The following is a 22,686-nucleotide window of genomic DNA, read 5'->3' on the forward strand; positions in this document are numbered from 1 at the left end:
GTAATCAAAAATAATAATAGAAAGTGAGCACTGTACGCTTTGTATTCTGTGTTGCAACTGAAATCAATATATTTGAAAATGTAGAAAAACATCCAAAATATTTAATAAATTTCAATTGGTATTTTATTGTTTAACAGTGTGATTAATCACAATTAATGTTTTTGAGTTAATCGTGTGAGTTAACTGAGATTAATCAACAGCCCTACAATCAACTATATCTAACTGTATGAGATAAGTTGCATTCAGGTGGAAATTTTCAAAGGGACATATGTAAATTAGGTACCCATCTCCCACTAAGCTTCATAGGGAGTTGGACATCTAATTGTCCTTTGTGCCTTTGCAAATCTCCCTCTTATTGTTTCATCCTTCCAGAACCTAGACACACAAAATACTGCTTGTTAAAATGTAGTTTGGGGCTGTGGGGTTCTTTTTTGGGGGGGGTTGTTTTGTTCGTTTGGATTTTAATAATATAGGATTACCAACAAAAATAGAAATAGCTAAATTAACTAATACTGCTCCACTCTTTGAAAATAGATAGAAGACCTCCTATGTAGTTCAAAATCACATAATTTTATAGCAAATTTTCCAAACAACTGCATTTTCTTTGCTCAAAAGTCAATCCAAAAATATCTTACAAATTTGCTACATTGAATAATCAGTGACTGGAAGAGCCTTGACAACTGCATAATCTGCATCAGTTATTTTCAAATCTAAGTCTGATTGCAGGAAAACACTGCAAGAGTTCAGTGCAACTCCTGATGATGGCGAACAAACAAGATGTTTGGAACACAACCTGCTTTTTCTACCTTGGACATGTCTAGCTACAGTTCAACTTGTCTCCTGCTAGATGAAGTATGAACCCTATGAGACATAACTACATTGGTGTTGCTCCTTGATCTAGGAAGCATTCTGCACTCAATGTCATTCAACAAAGCCCTGGAGAAAACTTTGCAATAGTTTTCAGCCTCTGTTAGCTCCTGTTTAAAGGAAGGGGGAAATGCATTAGGCTGTCCTGCTGGGTGGACACATTCACTTATTTCTCTGGGTTTTTTTGTAAAAAGGCCCTTTAACTCTGAAGAGTCATGCCTGTCAGAAATAAATGAACACTGAAAGGCAGAAAAATGGACACTTTGTTACAAACTAGGATATGAGGATTATTTTTCCTTGAGAATTTTAATGTTAATGTCACACTCCAATGGCCCCCTCCCTCAGGGATTCCCCGGGGAAGGCAGATCAGCATTGTATGTGGCTAACACTGTTGCAAGCATCACAAAGCATTTTGGGGAGGGTCAAAGGTGTGTGAGTGGGGAATGGAAGATTCCTTTACAGGAGTATGAGAGGCCAAAGGGGGGGGGGGAAAGAAAGAAGAAATGCAGAGAACGGGTTAACTCCACGCTCCTGCTAGGCCCAAAGATAAAATGGTCAAGGCCACAGCACACATCTGACTCTCGGCTGCTGGCCAAGAATGAGGGAGGGCCCAGAATGGAACAGACAAAGACCTGCAGAGCCAGCCGATAACAAGCAAGGCAAGCGAAGGCCAGCACAGAGGAAAACAAAGAGAACAGAGTCTAGCCGGTGTGTTTTGGGGAAAGTTGAGAAGACCACAGAAAGCCGGTTTGAACTGTCACAAAAAGCACAAGGAAAGAGGCCATGGAATCGAACACCCCCAAAGGAGCCCAGGACTTAAAACCCTCCTGAGAGCTGGAGCAATTCGGAGAGCACGGCAGATTCTCGGACGCCATAGGCCCAGGGCAGCACTCCCATCCATCCTTCCCCCGCCTCTTCGTCTTACGTTACACCCAGGCCTGGCCAGCTTTGGGGTAGTGCATGTGTGAGTATGAAAGTGGGTTAGGGCTTGGGGCTCTAATGCTTTCTCTCTTCCCCTAAGTGACGTGAAGGGGCTAATTTTTCCAAGGTACTGAGCAACTACCATTCCCATTGACTGAATTCAGATTTGTGGCTGTCCAGCAGCTTTGAAAAATCAGGCAATTGAACACGCACAATCCAGTGATGTCAAAGGACGTCTCACGTGAACAGCACCTTTGAAAATCAGTCCCTAGATCACAACAGTACTATACGTATGGCACTATGGCTTTCTAATTAGGTTAATTTCAGAGCTGTTGCACTCAAACCCAGAAAACTTTGGTACCGCACAAAGAGTAAAACACCAGGCTTAATTGGTCTAGGGTTGCCAAATTTCTAATTGCACAAAACCAAATACACTTGCCCCAGCACCTGCCCCGCCCCTTCCCTGAGGCCCTGCCACCCCCTATCCTGCCCCTTCTCTGAGTCCCCATCCCCCGCTCACTCCATTCCCCCCCCTCACTTTCACCAAACTGGGGGCAGGGGGTTGGGGTGCAGGAGGTGTTGCGGACTCTGGAGTGGGGCCAGAAATGAGGGGTTCAGGGTGTGGAATGCGGTGCGGGCTCCAGCTGGGGGATGTGGGCTCTGGAGTGGGGCCAAGAGTGCAGGAGGGGGCTCCAGGCTGGGGCAGAGGGGTTGGGGTGCAGGAATGGGTGCAGGCTCTGGGGTGGGGCCAGGGATGAGGGGTTTGGGGTACAGGAGGGGGCTCAGGGCTGGGGCAGGGAGTTGGGGTGCAGGAGGGGGATTAGGCCTGGGGTAGGGGGGTTGGGTGCAGGCTCCGGGGGGGTGGGGTATGGGGAGCGGGAGGGGACTCAGAGCTGGGGCAGAGGGTTGGGGTGAGGTTTGGGGTGTAGGCTCTGGACAGGCGGCACTTATCTCAGGTGGCTTCTGGTAGCAGCCGGCATATCCGGCTCCTAGGCAGAGGAGCCAGGGGCCTCTGCAGGCACCACACCCACAATTTCCATTGGTCACATTCCAGTTGAAAACTGGATGCCTGGCAACTCTAAATTGTTCACAGTGTCACACATTCAGCATCAACAAACATTAATGCACATTGCTGAACATCTTTAAAAAGGAGTAGCTTTCCTTGCCTCCTCCTTTCAGAATACTCAGCGCCATCAGTATGTGACAAGTTGAAAAGAAGTTGTGTTATAAATTATAGAAACATGTCAGAGGTCAGCACTTATGGAAAGCATTATTTACAGCATCACTTCAAGAGTTTTCTAATGCAGAAACTAAGTGTTTTGTAGTGAACCTCTTGAGTCACACATATGAACTGATCAAATCAAAATAATTCTACCAATGAAGGGATATTTTTTCACACGGAAGATCTCTTGTAAAAACACAGAGGCAAGGTACGTGTTCAGGTTCATTTTCTTAAGAAGTTAATTTTATAAACCTAGTAAATCTTTTCATCACCCGCAAGGTGCTACCTAATTTCAAGTATTTTCAATCATTTTTGAGTTGAAAATTACTTAGAAATTGTGATTTATTATCTAAAAATAAATATGCAAAAAAGAAAAGAAAAGTAGATGCTTCTTTGCAACTTCTCTTTGTTGCTATGGCATCTCACTTTTTTTTTTTTAAGATGCACCTTCCATTAAATGGGGATGTGACAGATTGCTGTAATTTTCAGCAGCTAAATGCCTCTGTCAAACCCCTTCAGGCATTTTTAGAAAGTGGTTCTTAGCCTTGGAGGTAGCAATTCTGAGCTTCTTTTTTTGGTGGGGATGGCATGGGCAACAGCTTCAAACTGTGATTCATTTTTGTCTGAAGCTTTTGTCAGAATCTTTCTAAAAGAAAGAAAATGACGAATCTACTAAAAATAGCAACTGACACCATGAGACCAATCTGATTCAACCTGTTAATTTTAGAGCTAATATAAAATAGTTATTAAAGCCAGACAGTCAGCAATAACGCTTCTTGTCTTTGAATACTGATATCTTTAAGAATAACGGGTGGAGCTCTGAAGCAGTCTCCACCGAGGTCTATCATTTACTAAATATATAATGTATTAATTAAAATTCTGTGTTAGTGCTTGTGAAAGGCTCAGCCTTAACAGCCCCAGAGGACTTCCACCTCCGTCTATCCACAGAATAGGTGCAAGCAACGCAGGCAGCCGTCATGCAAATTTCCCTGCATTGTCCCACAACATGCAACATTCACCTACCCTTGGCTTTTCTGTTGACTCTGACAAAGATGTTGTGTACCGATTATGGTGATGGTCCTGCGATACAGGCCCTTGTCTATTATGAACTATACTAAGACGAACACTCAATTCGGTATTCTCTTTTAGTAACAGCCTTCTACAGTAATGAACTACTTTAGCTTTTCATTGTACCAATATTCTATTGTGCTACATAAGTTTCCCATGTAACTGAAAAAAATATGGAAGTGATAAATCTGAAAGCTTAATAGGCACTTAAATAGCAAGTTGACAGGTAGCTTATAAACACATAAAAACAACATATGAGATGAATTGTGATCTGATTTTTTCCCCCAGCAAATATTTCCAAATTGATTGAGAATGTAAAAAAGTAAACTGCAATTATTATACCGCAGATTGCCAAATAATTCCTAGTCTGCATAGCATTGGAACTTCTATTACAACTGAAAACTACAGTTGTCAGCTGATGGCTGTATAATGATATGACATTCTAAATATGGTCATAAGAAGGAAATGTGTGATTAGTTATTTTTGACAGTGGTAGAGTGAGCAACACATGAATTTTAGTGTGATTATCTTTTCAATCTCTTGACAGTATAGGAGAGAATGACCATTGTTTTGAACCCCAAAGTTCTGCTGTTTGTGTTTGGGGAAGTTTTACGACCTGCGTTTCACGGGACGCCAGAGGAGATGATCACTGTGGTACCTTCTGGCCTTGAAATCTATGCATCTAAGAGGCATATTGTATAACCCTTGTTGACTATGCTGAACAAACATATGTTATTAATTATTATGATATGCAGTGTTGTTATAGTTGTGTCAGTCCCAGGATATTAGAGAGACAAGGTGGGTGAAGTAATATCTTTTTATTGGACCAACTTCTGTAGGTCAGAGAGACAAGCTTTCAAACTTACACAGAGCACTTCTTCAGGTCATTTTATAATTTGTGTGATATTTATTATACATTCATCAGTTGACAACTGTAGTCTTTAATTTTAACAGTGATTCCAGTGCCACTATGACTAGAATTATTTGGCAATCTGAGCTATAAAAAATTGAGTTTACTTTTTGACATTCACAAATCAGTTTGGAAATATTTGCTGGGGGAGAAAAATCAGAAAATGACCTGAAGAAGAGCTTTGTGTAAGCTCAAAAGCTTGTCTCACTCACCAAGAGAAGCTGCCCCAATAAAAGATATCTCACCCAGCTTCTCTCATTAATTTGTAGTTATGATTATCATTATTATTATTCTGCCCAAAACTATGTGAGGCACTTTACAAAAACAAGTAGATCCAGTGATTGTTCCAAAAATGTACAATCTAAATTGTAAACAAGGGTCATAAACAGACAAAATGGGGTGAAAGGGGAAAGGAAGAATGGAGATGACAAAAAGATCACATACTACTTCTGGCTACTTCATTTAGGTGCCCACATGGGAAATGGAGTTTTGTGAACATCTGGCCTTGTATATCTCTCTTATGATTGTGATCATTATTGTGGTAGATTTGAAGGTACATATGCAGTTCATTAATGAAGCTCTTTTTTTTTCTTGATGTGATGTGTTTTAATAATTGTAAAAGGGCCTGAAGCAACATATGAATATTTTTGGCAGTGTTACCAATATTGCAATTTATCAAGAGTTTCACAATGTTTTGTGGAGGGATTTTAAAGTCTCAGCTCCTGGAATGGCGGAATAATGTGAGAATCTCAGCTTTAAAAAAGTCAGTCTCTAGCACTCACAGTTGCAAGGGAAAGGCTGAAAATGTGACTCAAATGTACCCTAAAGGCTCAAAAATAAGAAAGCAAATAAAATCCCCTCATTTTAGAAATCTCATTATTTTAAGCCAATCACTTGATTTTTTTGAGAGGCGGCGGGGATGGAATACTGCCTACTTATAAAATAAAATTATACAGGTGGCAAAACTGAGGCACAGAAAAGTTAAGTGGCTTGCACAGTCCTACAGTGAGTCAGTAGCAAAGCCAGGAACAGCACACAGGAGTCCTTTGCCCTAGCAACTAGAAAACCCTTGGTCCTATCATCACTAAGTTATAAACCAAACAACAGGGATTATGTTTCTGTAAAATGATGGAGGAATAATAGAAGTGCTGAGACAAAATCCACTTTGATTTCTACTGATGAAGGGAAAAGGACTTAAACTAGTATGTTTAAGTAACACTCATTTGTTGTAGAATAAAGAAAACTATTCTAAACAGAGCTCCTACTCTGGAAAAACCCAAGGCTAACAATTGAATTTTTGACTACAGAGGCATTACCGTTGTTAAATCAACAGCTAGAGAGGGGCTTTTACTTTTTCCTGTATGTATATTATTAATGCTTTCATTTTCTTTTGTAATCTTGTCACCAGATGGAGTGCCCATCTTGCAACACTTGTGACCACCACAGCTCTGTTTTATAGGTTTTAGATAATTCCAAACGAAAAAGTATGGTTTAAAGTTACTGCACATGCTAAACTGAAGTAATTGTTTGGCATACAATTTAACTAATTAGTTGGCTGTCCCTCACAAACGTTTACTAGTGAACTAGACACCGACATTATTTTTAAGAGGAACTAAAGGGTTTATTTGAGATCATTCTTGGGATAAAAAGGTGGGTTAGTCAGTTACGCAATTACCCCGCCTCCTCTCCCGATTACAAAAAAAGGTTCATTCTTTTAAACTGTGCTTGTTAGTGCAGGATTGAAATGTTCTTTAAGAAACGGGAGGGGGTAGAGAGGGGTCCAGAACTTTCACACAGAAGTGTGAAATAAACTTACTGTAGAAAGAGGAAACTAACTGAGATCCACTGGGCTAAGCATATTTCTTAATTATCCTTTATAAAGCATCTTTCTTAATTATCCTTTATAAAGAGATGGCTAATTTAAGGTGCAATCTTGCAGTTTTGATGCAGACAGAAATCCTGTTGATTTCAGTGGGAGTTTGAATGCCATAGGAATACAGGATTGAGCCAAAACTCTGTTTATCCCATGTTAAGCTAGTCTTCAAACATTGGTCATAGTTCTGTTTCTTATCTATTGCTGTTTTGTGACAGATTCAGTAAATCCAAGCCTTCCCATAATTCATGACTTCCATAATGGTAACCACCTTGGCCCACTTTCAAAGGAGAACATAAGTCCTGAGAAAAGGCACCTGAGTAGCCCCATAAATATGTCATTACTGTCCTCCTCTATAGGAATTAACTAATGTGTTTTTTAAAAAGGTATGATGTGATGCCATGCATTATAATTTGAAATTGTACTGTAACCTACTAAGGTTAATGCTACCAGCACACCATTCCAATATAGCAACCAAGCCAAGTACTCTGCCATTACAGTAGCTCTCACTGCCATATGTAACAGCACAGGGCAATAAAAATAGAGTTTGTGTTCAAATTAATTTAAAATGCATTTTCACCCATGCTTGAACAAACTTTTAAAATCTTAACTCGCTGACCTTCCTTAACATAGCTAAGTCAAAAAAATGTATTTATGCCTGGAAAATCTGTGGTACAGTAGACTACTTGTCAATCAGTGTATAAGGAATAATATACCCTTACTGTACATGCTACATCTGTAATTGTAGCTACTGGGTTCATGTGTGAGACAATATCTTTTGTTGGATCAACTTCTGTTGGTGAGAGAGACAAGCTTACACAGAGCTCTTCTTCAGATGATCAGTCGCTTACCAGTGCTTCTCTGTGTTGCATCTTTATTGGAAAAGCCTTAGCAATATGGTATTGAAAATATCTGTCTCAAGGAGCTAACTTTCTTCACCATTCACATGAGTCTTTATTTGCGGGAAAAGATGTGCCTTCAGACACCAAGTCTGCATCTAGAATTGCACTTCCAAAGCTCTTGTGTTAGTATCAAACACAAATCTATTAACAATCTGGATGTTTTTATGTCTTTATTTGTCCATTGCTGACAGTTTCTTAGTGTGATGAATCTGCTGAGAATTGGATTCAATAATTTTCTTCCCTTCTGGTGACTCAGAGCATCATACACTAGCTGGAAGGGATCCAGCAGCAGAAGCAGCTGGCAACATGAGAGCTGATGTCCAGGAGGAGGTGAGTGATAAACATAAAACAGAACCAAGGAAGCAGGATAAGGACCAGCAGCAGCAACAATAGGATATAAGGAGAACAGCCTGCAAGCAAGGAGGATAAGGGAATCGTTATGTCTAGATGACAGAAGAAAAATGCAGAGACATTGAACAAGACAACAGGACTGAGTCCTGGCCAGTGGAGTCATTAGTGACTAAGGCCCAAATTTTTCTATATTTTGGCCCTAACTCTCATTGATTTCAATGGGAGTGTGACCCTAACAACATTTCAGTGCAAGAGGGCCAGGGACTCATTGCAATCTGGTAGTGCAGTGGTTCCCAAACTTGTTCAGCTGCTTGTGCAGGGAAAGCCCCTGGTGGGCCGGGCTGGTTTGTTTACCTGCCGCGTCTGCGGGTTCAGCCGATTGCAGCTCCCAGTGGCTGCGGTTCGCTGCTCCAGGCCAATGGGAAAAGCCCCGAATATCGGGACTGTTCCTATAAAACCCGGACATCTGGTCACCCTGCTCTTATATAACACACACTTGTTTGCTTGTGCCCAGTATACCAAGCAATCCAGATCGCTCTCTGTCAGTGACCTGTTCTCTTCAGTATTTACCATGCCCCCAATATTTAAGTCATCTGCAAACTTTAACAGTGATGATTAACGCTACCATTACCATCTAGTATTGAATCAATACCATTATTAGGATTTTTTCGGTTCCTTATTTACTTTAAAACTCCTTATTGTCCTTAACTGCTGGTCATAGATGTCTCCTTGTCTCCCTTTGCTTCCCTCATTAATATTCTACTGTTCCTAGCTTCTGATTTATATGCAATACTATCAGCTTCCACTTTCTTCCATTTCTGTGTCTATATATTTTAATAGCTACCTTCAGTTCCCTTCTAAACTAGGTTGTTTTTTCAACCATTCCGTCTTCTTCCTTGATTGTGACGTTTTGAGCATCTAATAAAGTGCTCTTAAACAATTCCCAATTATCATTCACATTTTTCTGATTAACTTCTTCCTCCCATATGAGTATCATAATTCTTTCCAGTGTTGTGAAATTGGCCCCTTTAAAGTACCAGTTACATAGATATTACTGGTTTGGACTTTATTCTGTTTGCACATAACAAATATGATCAAATCATGATCACTTGCTCCTAGGATACCATTAATTTTTTGTTCTGTGATCAGTTCCTCTTTATCTGCCAGGAAAAGGTCCAATATAGAATTCCCCTATGTTGATTGCAATATTTTTTCAGTTAGGAAACTACTGCATTAATGGAGTACAAACTACTGCAATAATATTTATGATAACTGAATAAACCATTGAACTAGGCCATTTTCACCATTTCCTTTCTACCAGGTTTGGTAAATTATAATCCTTTTCATGTGCTTACTGAGAACCCGCCAGCTGCTAGAACCTGTAAGGCCTAGTTGCTTAAGATTGCTTTTGAGCTGATGATACAACAAGCACTCTACCAAGAATCTCAGTGGCTTGTGATCCAGTGTTCCAGTGATCCCTACAGATGGGACCAAAAACACCATTTTAGAGCCAAATTGTGGCTGACTCTTATGTTGGTTCACAGGGAAAGGAGGAGCAAAGCAGGAGGAAGTGGAGCAAGGAATCTCATTTCTCCATGCAGCCCACACAGGCCAACCACAACCTGCAGTCCCTGCACTCCGGAATCACTTCCCTCTTAGTGCACCCTGGGTAGTCAGGGAAGACATAAGGTTGGGGCCTCCCTTCTCCCCTGAATCCCCAAACTCAAGGCTGTACGTTAATCTAGCTTTTCCTTTGGCTTTGGTTCCTCAGTTTCTCTTTTGATTTGTGCTCTGTGGGGGGGACCTTGCTGTTCGGAATGCTTCATTTACATGCTGTTCAAGTTTAACTGAAGAACAAGAACAAATGGGGCTGTTCCCTCTTGCAACAACATAATTTTCTCTCTCTAAACCTGCTTCTGTGCTTATGGTCACCTCCAAATTATGCTCAACTGCTTTAGTTTACATGAGATTTCCAGCCCCCGCTAAATTTATTAGCTCTCAGATATTAAATCCTGGATTAGTCTGGGGGAAGTGTTTAGTAGTACTATGCATATAACGAATGTTTCATTTCAGTGGCCCAACCAAATCACATTATTTTGGGTCATACTAAATGTTTTGTGCGATCCAAAATGAAATGTTTCATTTAATTTGTGAGTTTTACCTTTCTTCATTAAACTGAAGTAAAATTCAAAATGAAAAGTCATTTTGAATCGGAAAGTTGAAATGTTGTATCTCAAAAATGTAATCAAATGGTTCAACTTTTCCAGAATTTTGGGTTAGTTTTCCAACCAAAACAATTAAATTAATTCTACATGATTCACAAAATATTTCAGTCAACCCAAATCTTCATTTTTCAGTGAAAAAAAGTTGCCTGCAAAATTTTGCAGCGCTCTAGTCGTCAGTCTGGGAACAGCACCTAGCATCTTTGTCTTCATCTCATTTGACCCAGCTGAATGAATGAACCAATGTCAAGAAGATTTTGGGGAATCGATGATGGCTAGTTCTGAGGCCCAACTGAGATAAAACAGAGGTCCCGTTGGGTAGGCTAAGGGGAAAAAATGAAGATTTAGCATATAGGTGAACATTTTGGGGGATCTTACAAGAGTTGGGATGATTCCTGGATGTTCAAACAGCAGCTGTGGCCCAAGAGAGTTTTCATCTCTGTCTGCTGAGAGGAGCACAACCATTTCTCATAGATATGGCTATTATAAAGTACATTCCTTTTAAAAAGATAGTACCTCATCAAAAACCTCAGCCAGCCAGATTACATTATATTTCAAACAGTGAATACATCATTAATTGGATTCACCTTTTAATTTGAAGTGGTATATATACACACACTATGGCTCAGAGGGCTCCTAACCCCATCCCTTTGAAAACCCAGACATAATTCATCCCAGGGAATGTCCGTGAGGGCACAAACTGTAAGCGCAAAGCTGGAGGCTTTTGTTAGAATTGCCAGGTTGTCAGGATGTAATTATAGTCTTACTGTCTGTGTATTTTGCAATGACATGTGGGATGTTATTTAATAATGCTAACAATACAAACCTATCTTCCCCCCAAGACTATGTTTCCTTGTTAACCTCACTTTTCCTCTGTCATCTTAGGGCTTGGCTACACTTGAGCTAGAGCGCAATAAAGAAGCCCCGGGCGCTCTAGCTCACTCCCCGTCCACACTGGCAAGGCACGTAGAGAGCTCTGACTCCATGGCTACAGCACTGCTGGTACTCCACCTCGGCGAGTGGAATAACGTTTGCTGCCCCCCCGTTGGAGTGCTGCAGCGCCAGTGTGGACGAGGTGTTGCATTACTGCGCTCTGATCAGCCTCCGGAAACATCTCATAATCCCCTTAAGTCAAGTGGCCACCCTTGTCATTGTTTTGAATCGCTGTAGGAATGCATGATATAAAAAAGCTAAGTATTATTATTATTATGTCTATTGCAGACACACTTTTTATAACAGAGACCTACATACTGTGCTGCATAGCTTTCTGAAACTATTGCCTGTAATACAACAGCAGAATGTATCATGAATAAAGTCACACTTCAAAATCACAATGAATACTGGCAATAATGATTATGACTTTAATATACTAGTGCTGTAAGTCTTATATTAACAGCATCTGCAGTCATGCAAACATAAAAATATCACCCAGCAATAATCAAATATTTTAAAATATGCACTGCTAAATTATGCTGTACCGTGTGCTAGATTAAGAACTCTAGATATCTAGTAATTGGGGGCATGATAAGGGTTCAAAGACCTTGAAATGCTCTACAATAGATCACAAGCTAATATTAACTAAGAAAACAGTTTATTTCTTGACATATGATGCAAACAAAGAGCTGCCTATGGGAATAAGTACAAATTAAATGCGGTTAATATATTGTACCCCCCAAACTCCATAGGTTAGAAGCTGAGGGAGGAATAAGATAGTAATAGGAGGAGTGTTTTTTAATCAGTTCTGCACTGCAAGGACAAATACTGAAGTCCTTACTCAGTTGTTTATATAGAGCAAACACATTTTCAGCAGTTAAGGTGATTAACTACTGGAACAAACTACTAAGGGAAATGGTGGATTCGCCATTTCTTGATGCCTTCAGATCAAGTCTAGACGTATTTCTGATGTGATCTGTTCTGTTCAATATAGAAGAAACTGGATGAAATTCTATGGCCTTTGTTAAACATGAGGTCAGACTACATTATCAGAAATGGTCCCTTCTCACCTTAGAATCTATGAATCTCTAAACCTAACCCAGTTACAATTCCCTTATTGACTCAGACAGAGTTTTCTATAAGAACAACCATACTGGGTCAGACCAAAGGTCCATCTAGCCCAGTAACCTGTCTTCCAACAGTGGCCAGTGCCAGGTGCCCCAGAGGGAATGAACAGAACAGGTAATCATCAAGTGATCCATCCCCTGTCACCTATTCCCAGCTTCTGGCAAACAGATAATAGGGACACCATCCCTGTCCATCCTGTCTAATAGCCATTGATGGACCTATCCTCTATGAACGGGGACTGAACAAAACATGAATAAGAACCTGAGGATTTGACCCATACAAAAACAAAATGGTCAGGAGATTGAGAGTCAGATTTTCATTTAAAAAGTGAATCCACCACCCAGTCGTTGCATGTTTGATTTTTAAATTAAAAAAAAAAAATCCTGTGACCAGGTACACACATTCTATCTTGTAACCCTGTTACAGGGAAACCTCACCACAGTTTTCTATAAAATAGAATATTTAGAATGTTGTGTATTTGAAGTATTAAATCAAAAAGAGTTCAGTAAAAGCTAATCCAAATTTAATACATTTTGGAACTAAAATCAGGTATACTTGTGTTTCAGCAAAATTATGGTTAACTCAAATCAATACACATTTTAATTAATTCATTGCCTGTTAACTATACTTTTTCAGATTAGTGGTTACAGCAACTACATTTTGGTGGTTTTACATCAGTGATTGTAAATAAATACCTATGGCCTGCTTAATGTGTTACAATAAATACAATCAAAACAATTGAAATATACCCAAAATCTGAGTTACTGGAGTTATTGAGAGTGTATACATAGAGATTAGGTTCTGACTTCTATTAAATAATGCTACACTATCAATTTAATGGGTTTTTTTGTCAATGGAATTTTAAATTTGGATTTCCACATGACAAGGAGGTGGATTGGGCTGTAAGTCAGAAGGAAGCTTGATTCTAAAGGCCTGTCTACAATGCCCCACATTTCAGACTATGAGAGACTGAATAGCAGTGCGCACCAAAGTGCTGCACTGTAACTCCTCCATGTGGACGCTATGGTCACGAGTGAAAAGGTTCCTAGTTCACATTAATGTAACCCTATTTAAAGGGGTTTTTATACGAATGAGGAACCTTTTAGTGTGTGCTCACAGCATCCACACGGGAGACATTACAGCACAGAACGTTGATGCGTACTGATATTCACACCTGGGTAGTCCAAACTGGGAAGCAGTGCAGACAAGTCTTTAGAAGTTGATGATTGATTGTATGTTGTCCTCATATCTTAAAACAAACTATGGGAAACAAACAAGGACTATTGGGTGTCAAGGACAAGTATAGTTCCATTATTCCATACCTCTGGTTTGATCTTGTGGTTAGCTGGGGCAGTCTTTAAAGTGGTCTGAAAAGCCTTTCATAATCTGGGAGAAGCAACATTGGCAAAACAGTGTGTAAAGCATGCCCCTCAATGACTGATCTTGATTTATTTTTTGGGAGGGAGCAGGTCTGCATCCCCTCTCCCCACACACACTCATGTTAAGCACTGACCTGGCCTATTGTTAGGGCAGGGGTGGCCAACCTGTGGCTCTGTAGCCACATGTGGCTCTTCAGAAGTTAATATGCGGCTCCTTGTATAGGCACCGACGCCGGAGCTGGAGCTACAGGCGCCAACTTTCCAATGTGCCAGGGGGTGCTCACTGCTCAACCCCTGGCTCTGCCACAGACCCTGCCCCCACTCCACCCCTTCCTGCTCCCTCCCCTGATCCTGCCATGCCCTCGCTCCTCCTCCTCGCCCCTCAGAGCCTCCTGCATGCCACAAAACAGCTGATTGGGAGGTGCAGGGAGGAAGGGGGAAGGCGCTGACTGGCAGAGCTGCCGGTGGGCGGGAGGTGCTGGGAGTGGGGTGGGAAGCTGATGCAGGGGGCTGCTGACGTATTACTGTGGCTCTTTGGCAATGTACATTGGCAAATTCTGGCTCCTTCTCAGGCTAAGGTTGGCCACCCCTGTGTTAGAGAATCAAATGAACAGTGTGTGAGGCTCTGAATTCTTTTTTTTTTTAAACCCAATGTTTACACTGTTCTTTTAACAAATCTATTTGAATTTAAACTGAATTCCAGAAATAAAAATGAGATGATTAGAAATGTTCTTTTTAAAAATCAGACTAAATAAAGAATATTCAGTAATGAAAAAGTAAAAAGGAAACAACTAACTGTTTAAAGGAATAGGAAATTTAGCTGAGTACAGGGCGATGATAAAGAAGCTTGCTTGATTAATGTACGTAATTATATATGATCCGTATTTCAAGATTTACATACAGTAGGTGAGGGACATACTATAATGGTATTAATTAAGCCCCAAAGCCTAAAATAACTTAGCTCTGAAAGGGAAATACTTTAGAGAGTTGCCTGGATCAGATCTTCCAGAAATCTGTCAGTAGCATTAAGTTATTTAAAGGTGAAGAATTCCAGAAGGAACTCACCTCTTATCACTTTGTTCTAGCAAGCAAAAGAAGGAGCCTCTAGAGACACCCAAACACAAAGAACGGTCTTGTAAGCCCAGTACAACAGTCTATATTCAAGTCTTTTCCTCAGCGTGATCAATCGCTTTATCAATGGCTAGGTACTCAATGGGCTTTGCAAGTGGGTTAAGCCAATGTCTAAAGTGTTAAATGAGTTCTGCAGCAGTGTTCCAAAAGGCTTAATTACCACAGTAGGTCTTTTTTCTTCCTAATGGCTAGCAATGCCTGGGGTCATTGGACGGGCAAACTTGTTTATTTCCCTTTGCATCTGCATTATGGGCACATCAGTTGTGTAACTCCATACTTAAAAGTGAGTTTAGATTTCCACTCTAAATCCTTATTTTCTACCCTATCTGCCATTTGGGTGAGTTGTTTGCAAATCGATATGCTTACAACAGGACATGAGAAGAATTAGTTAGAATCTGGAAAGTGCTGGATTAAAGATGTTTAGGTGCTACTTTGATTTTAATTCCTCTTCCCCTCTCCAAGCATCTCATGATTTTCTGGTCTAATTTCTAGCAAGGTTCAGAATACATTTCACAGAGTCATTTCTTGAGCACATGGTATTGACCCAGTACATAGAGTAGTGTACTGTCCTGTAACGGGATGTCCATTGCGCCCCTGCGTATTCGGCCCCTTGGACCAACTCCTCACAGACTCAGGGGCACTCCAAGCTGGAGCAACACCCATGCTTTTTATTTGTTGCTGTTTCCCACCACCAGTTTCCTACTATATACAGGCTATTTACAATGGCTTGGCCTAACACAGGCCTGGTCAGCAACAAAGTAAAAGGCTCCTACTGCTCACTGAGCCTCTCTTCCCTCCTGGTTTCTGCCCCCCTCTTCACTCACTTCCTCCCAGCCTTATAGCTCCTACCTAATGAGGCTGGCAGGTGCTCAGTCAGTCAGTGATTAGGAAAACCTAGGCTATTTTCCCAGCCTCAATTCATTTCCCCTGATTGGGGCCAGAGTAGCAGGAGCTGATTGAGACTTCCCCAGCAGCACCCTGCCACAGGTCCATATTATACACATGGTATTTCCTATACATGAAGGGCATATCCCAGGGAAAATGACTTAGGGATCTTTGTCCAGTGGGTGCCATACAAAGTAAGAAATAAATCAGGGGAAAGAAACCTGGTAAGTGTCTTGCCTGATCCCTACTATTTTTTGGGACTCTGGAGTTGGTGAAGGAAAAGGTGGGGACTGGAGAAAGGGACCTGATGTGGAGGACGCTGGGGTCACAATGAGCGAAAAGCAGATGGGGCAAGTGAATAAATAATTTCAGTTAGTCAAGACAACAGCAGAGAGCCAAGAGGATCCTAATAAGCACGGGCAGCACAAGGAGAGGTGGAATTCAGAATTGGCAAGTGCAAGGTAATGCTCACTGGAAGGAATAATTTTTAATATTCATACATATAACTGTAACCAACCAGGAAAAAAGACATGAGTATCACTGTGGACATCTCAATGAAAGCTTCTGCTCAACAGACAAAACAGCGAAAAAAGCAAGCAAAGTGGTACAGAGAATTCAAAATGGGATAGAGCATAATACTGAATATATTACAAAGCCATTATACAAATAAATGTTCACCAAGAATACTGTGCTCACTTCTGGTCACCCTGGGTAAAAGTTTCACAGAGTGACTCGGTGAGCTTATTTTCAAAAGGGAATAGGCACTAAGAGCCAAACTTTAAGTATTTGGATGCTTAAAGATGCATATAGGCACCTATGAGATTCTTCAAAAGTACTTAGGCACTTAACTCCCATTGGAATCATCTATAAAAATGTCTAACCCCTTCTGAATCTTATTCAGCTTTTGGCTTCCATTATAGAAATCATAGAAATGTAGGACTGGACAGGACCTTGACAGGTCATCTAGTCCAATTCCCTGCACTGAAGCAGGACTAAATTTTAGCTAGACAATCCCTGACAGGTGTTTGTCTAAACTTTTCTTAAAGACCATCAATAACAGAGATTCCATAACCTCCCTAGGTGATTTGTTCCAGTGTTTAACTACTCTCACAGTTAGGAAGTTTTTCCTAATGTTTAACCTAAATCTCCCTTGCCGCAATTCAAGTCCATTGTCCTCAGTGGATAAGGAGAATGATTTATCACCCTCCTCTTTATAACAACCTTTTGCATACCTGAAGACTTATCAGTCTTCTCTTATTCAGACAAAACAAATCCAATTTTTTTCAATCTTTCCTCGTAGGTCACGTTTTCTAAACTTTTAATCATTTTTGTTGCTCTTCTCTAGACTTTATCCAATTTGTTCACACCTTTCCCAAATTATGGTCCCCAGAACTAGACACTGTACTACAGCTGAGGCCTTATCAGTGCTGAGTGGAATAATTTCTTCTTGTGTCCTGCTAATAAATCCCAGAATTATATTCACTTTTTTGCAACAATATTACATTGTTGACTCATATTTAGTTTGTGATCCACTATAACCCCCGATTTTTTTCGGCAGTACTCCTTCCTATGCAGTCATTTTCAATTTTGTATTTGGTTAATGGATTATTCCTTCCTAAATGTAGTACTTCGTAAGTGTAGTAGCATTTGTCCTTATTGAATTTTGTCCAAATTATTTACCACCATTTCTCCAGTTTGTCAAGATCATTTGAATTCTACCCTCTTACACTACCTGTGCAGCACAGCACTTGCAGCTCCTCCCTTTACATTCCATGGCAGAGAGTTCCACAGATTAATTAAGTATTGTCTAAAAATGCACTGCACTTAACCACTTTTAAATTCGTCACCTTTCAATTTCATTAAATGCCTCCCTTTTCTTATACTTCAACAGAGGAGCCATAGGAGAATCCAAATTACCATCTTTGATAGCATTTCTTCTTACGTTGGTATACTTTTATCATGTTCCCTCATGTTCCCATCCTCTCTAAAGTAAACATTCACAATCGTTTCTGTCTTTTCTCATATGGAAGCCTCTCTGTACATTTAACATTTTTTGTTACCCAAAACGCCTCCTTTTTCCGCATCCTTTTTAAAGATGGGGTAGAATGCTCAGAAGTGCCTACATGACATTGGAGCAATAATCACATTTTCAGAAGTTAATTGGTATCCTAACTCTCATCGAAAATAAACGACACTTAAGGATCCAATGGCTAGATTCTAGGTATTTAGGATCCTAAAAATGCAGATAAGCACTTAATAGGATTTTTCACAAAAGCACCTAGGTGCCTAACTCCCACTGAAATCTTAAAAGATAATCATATAGTACGTTACCGGTATGTGTCAACACTTTGAAATGTTTGGTTTTAAGTTTAATCTCAGCTTTGAATGTCCTCGGTTTCTATTGTTTGATTACTGTACTACAGCATTCTTGGAAAAGGTTTTATTTTTAAAAAACCTTAAAATTACAGACATACTCTCAACTTTAACTACATCTTACAGTGTTATTTTTTTTGCCTGGAATTCTAATCAAACTCTTTGCCTGGAGACAGAGCACTGTATATAAAAACAGCTTGAGAACTGCTCGTGAGAAGACGATTGGCTTCTGGAATATGGTTAGAGTGTCTGTTTTGATATCTTGCTCCTGGAACCTACCTTCTGTATGTAACTAGAAGCTACACATTAGGTAAACATATTTAGGTGGGAACCTTGTCATTCTTTAATACAAAACTTCACCTATGTGGGAGAATTTACGACAAAGGTAGCAAATGTACTGTGTACAAGTGAATATCTAAAATCAAATTTCAGCAAGGACAATATTTTGCATGCAGCCTCAATGTAAGTGACATAAATTGCCAAATATTTTTAACATATGGAAATGTCTATATTAGTCTTTGCATATTTCATAGGGAAAGATGCACTCAAGATCTCTGCTTAGTATATTACATCCATCACATTTCTTTGAGTTGACTATAGAAATTTCTACGTTTGAAGTAGTGTCACTAGATCCATCTTCCTAGGCTCTGAAATCGTGTTGATTTCAGTTTAATTAGCACTGGGAAGCATCTGACAACTATGCCCCTGAGAAAGACCAACTGAAAAAATAGTAACTCCTCCACTGTGATAAGGCTGGAAAGATCCAATCTTTAAAAATAACCAGGGGTGAAAGTAACTCACAAGAGCTCCGGGCCCTTTAAATGCTGGCCCCAGCCCAGCCACCGAAGCTGCGGGCCGGGATTTAAAGGGCTCGGGGCTCCCTGCAGAGCTCTTTAAATCCCCTCCGCAGAAGCTGATGTGGTCCAGCATAGCGTACTAGCTCTTGCTCAAATAGTATCTGGCATGCAGATAATAGGGAAAAAAAATCGTGAACAGACAACTCATGTTTATTTGACAAATGTTAGAACACATTAAGTACCATCCTAAAACAAACTAACCCTGAAAATAAAAAACTTGTCCAGGTTGCGCAGACCCTAAAGTGGGTGTGCAGATGTTTGTCAGGAAAGCCAGGATCACCAATGATGGAAAAATAAATAACACATGAGGCCCCCAAATAAATGACGTATGCTTGACAATATTCCAAGCCTATAATTTGTTGGCTATAGTAAATAAGCAGAGATCAAAGCAATGTAATAAAGGGATCTCCATTCTAAACAGACTGAAGAACAGCTTCACAGAGTGACTGCTCAATACTCACATAGTAGGTGGCCTGTTGACGCACCAGGGAAATACATAGTCAATACTTCAGTTAAAATGGACTGATGAATGTCCAATGAAGAGAGTCCATTCAGTTTACTAGGAAGATGTCATTTGTATTGGTTCTTTCTAACACTCTGCCTGTTCCACAGAGAACATTTCAAAATACACATTAAGAAATTACGACCAAACTATACGAGTACATGATAAAAGAACCACTGGAACACACATTTGTCGCCTACCATTGCAAGCACATTTGCAATATAATAAAAAGGAATCATAGCTAAAAGAGTCACATGTCACTGACAATAGTTTAGCATCCTAAAAGGTGACCATCACAAAATTACTGCAACTGTGACTGTATTAATTGATTTTAAAAGTGTATATTTACCCACAGTTACTACACAGTGGTTGGTCTGAAATGTTGCAATATTTCTCTAAACTTGGAACAAGAAATAATGGCTGCATTTCCATTTAGAAACTCAGTAAATGTTGATGGGGTGGTGAGGGGGAAGAGGGTGATAGGGGAGGCACTGCTGTATCAGACAGGAAAAGTTCTAAGAGAATGCCAGGAAGGAACTGGGGAGCCATCTCAAGTGAATTGCATCATGGAAGAGCTAACAGGCTGACTAGTGACAGTGTGTTGGATGTTCCATAAGAATGCAGTTTAAAATCCAGTTGTAAGGTGATCAACTCAGAATGTGGCAACTAAATGCAAGACAGTAGATGCAACTGTGACACTGGCAGACCAGGTATCACCTCATGGCAAGGGCCCTAGGCCTCACTGAACACTGACAAATGCATAGCTAGAAACCAGGCCTGGTAACAATGTGTGCTAGCATTGTTAAAATAGAATCATAAGACTGGAAAGGACCTCGAGAGGTCATCTAGTCCAGTCCCCCGAACTCATGGTAGGACAAAGTATTATCTACACCAGGTATTAGATTTTTGTGTTTGGACTTTATGATATGCTTGTAAATTGCTTCATGCCTTAATCTTACTTATAATATCTATATCCTACGTTATAAGGTAATTTTTACATATTTGCTCTGTAACTATAAAAGTGGTTGCCACAAAACTGGAAAATCTCCCAGTCAGGAGAGAAGCATTACCAGGTGTGAAATACTAGTTATTACAAGAGGTTTTGTCTCCTGACCAACAAAAGAAGGCCTATAGACATCAAACAAGCCATTGCGGGACATCAGAGAACAAAAGACTTTGTTGATGGTTCCCTTCCCCCCTCACCCATGAAGAGGAGACATGCACAAAGGCTCATCCCATTAGCTTGAGCTCTGGGGAAAAGGGAAGGAAAATCCCTGTCAAGAGAAATTGTTATCTCTATAAAAACAACAAGGAGTCCTTGCGGCATCTTAGAGACTAACAAATGTATTTGGGCATCAGCTTTTGTGAGCTAAAACCCACTTCATCAGATGCATGGAGTGAAAAGTACAGCGGGCAGGTATATATATTACAGCACATGAAAGGATGGGAGTTACCTTACCAAGTGTGTGTGTGGGGTGGGGAGGAAGAATCAGTGCTAATGAGGCCAATTCAAACAGGGTGGATGTAGCTTATTCCCAACAGTTGACAAGAAGGTGTGAGAATGAGCCACATCCACCCCCATTAGCACTACAAAAAGTAACTTTCCCTCTGTTGATATTTACCCCTTCTTGTCAGCTATTTACCCCTTCTTCACAGTCTGCCTAAACGCTGGTATTCATACTCGTGAGCCACTCCAGACAGTTTGATAGTAACAGTGAACCAAATTCTGTCCTTGGTTAAACTGATTTAATCACACCAGAATTACACAGGTGCATCTGAAGCTAGGATTTGGCCCAATGTGTTACTGTAAGTAGCGTAGCATGAACAAGGCATTAAACTGCTACAAGTAAGGACATAAAATTGAATAGAGAGTCTTCATTCAGCACCTGTAAAGCTAGAGAGCTGAAAACAATGCTAAATTGCTTAAGCTTGCAGCATCAACAAGCCATATCAGGAAGTTACAAAATGTGTCTCATGGCATCCATTCCTACTCAACATATAACAAAACAATAAAGCAGCAAACATCAAAGTCAAGTCGAACCTACATAATGACTCACTTTGGGAAACTTCTACATTCACAGTTTATGAAACAACTAGCGAATGATAATATGAGGAATGCAGAAAGTTAGAATGTAAAAATGTAGGGACACCACGCTGGAAAAATGAGAAGCCATAAAGGGCCCTTTTAACAGTATAGTTCAGGCACAGGAGCCAGCCAAGCCAGTAATGGCTAGCCCTAGCTAAATAGGGAACTCATCCTGGAGGATGCCAAGAGTACCCTGCTATTATGTGCATTCAGCAGCTCACAAGTTCTGCCACAAAGGCAATAACTATGGCCCATAACTTCAACGTAAAACCAACACAAAAGCCACATAAACCAAAGCCAAAGCCACATAAACAGTCTCAATTGCTATAGCCCATGGTTTAGTAACTAGAAGCCCAAGTCAGAAGGAGACTCCTCGGTGGTGTCCACGTGCACATAAATTACAACACAGTATAGCCCAGGTGTGCTCAGCTTGAACAAATGTCAGTTTTCAGCTATCTCCCTAATGGAAATAGCTCTTGTGCTCCCAGATCAGTGGAAAGATTGACAGGGAAATCCTCCTTACCCTCCTGAAGTTGCTGCTGCCTGTCTCTCAGAGCAGTTGTGGATGTATGTGTGTGGACGGCAAGTTTGGAGGTTGTTGTGAGGCACGTGGTGGCCGTGGAGGGCAGACATGCCCATTCTCCACCCTGGCCCCTATTTTGTACTGCAAACTTGCAAGAAAGCAATGAAAGACCCGATCCTGGTGCCATTAAATCAACAGAGAAACTCCCATTCACCTCAATAGTTCAGGATCAGACCCCAGATGCACAAGGACATCAAGACCCATTACGGTGTAATCTAGAGCTTAACTTTATTTGCCTCAACTCACAGTTGTGCTGGAGTCCAAACATCTTCTGCACAAACCAATATTTGCATGATTCAGACCACCATTATATTTGTACAACTCAAAGAGGGCTTCAGGGAAGCAATTTCACCACACAACAGATAAATTGCACTGAATCTTCAAATGTGTATGTGGATTAATGACATAACACATGGAGTTATAGTGCAATTTATTACTTTCAATTGAAAAAAAGTCTCATTTTCTTCTTTAAAATGGAAAAATCTCTTTTGCT

The 22,686-nt window shown here is 40.5% G+C and overlaps 1 protein-coding gene and 1 long non-coding RNA gene across 2 annotated transcripts in view; one reads left to right on the top strand and one right to left on the bottom strand.

Annotated features, from left to right (window-relative positions):
* NAALADL2 (N-acetylated alpha-linked acidic dipeptidase like 2) overlaps positions 1-22,686 on the bottom strand; it is a 651,889-nt gene that overhangs the window by 443,886 nt on the left and 185,317 nt on the right. The window lies entirely within an intron of this gene.
* Positions 1,560-11,572, top strand: LOC120372479. The gene is made up of 3 exons (XR_005584998.1): positions 1,560-1,831; positions 8,020-8,093; positions 11,222-11,572. It is a non-coding gene; the product is annotated as an uncharacterized LOC120372479 (long non-coding RNA).

The sequence above is a fragment of the Mauremys reevesii genome, linkage group 9 (genome assembly GCF_016161935.1).
Source record: "Mauremys reevesii isolate NIE-2019 linkage group 9, ASM1616193v1, whole genome shotgun sequence".
NCBI lineage: Eukaryota > Metazoa > Chordata > Testudines > Geoemydidae > Mauremys > Mauremys reevesii.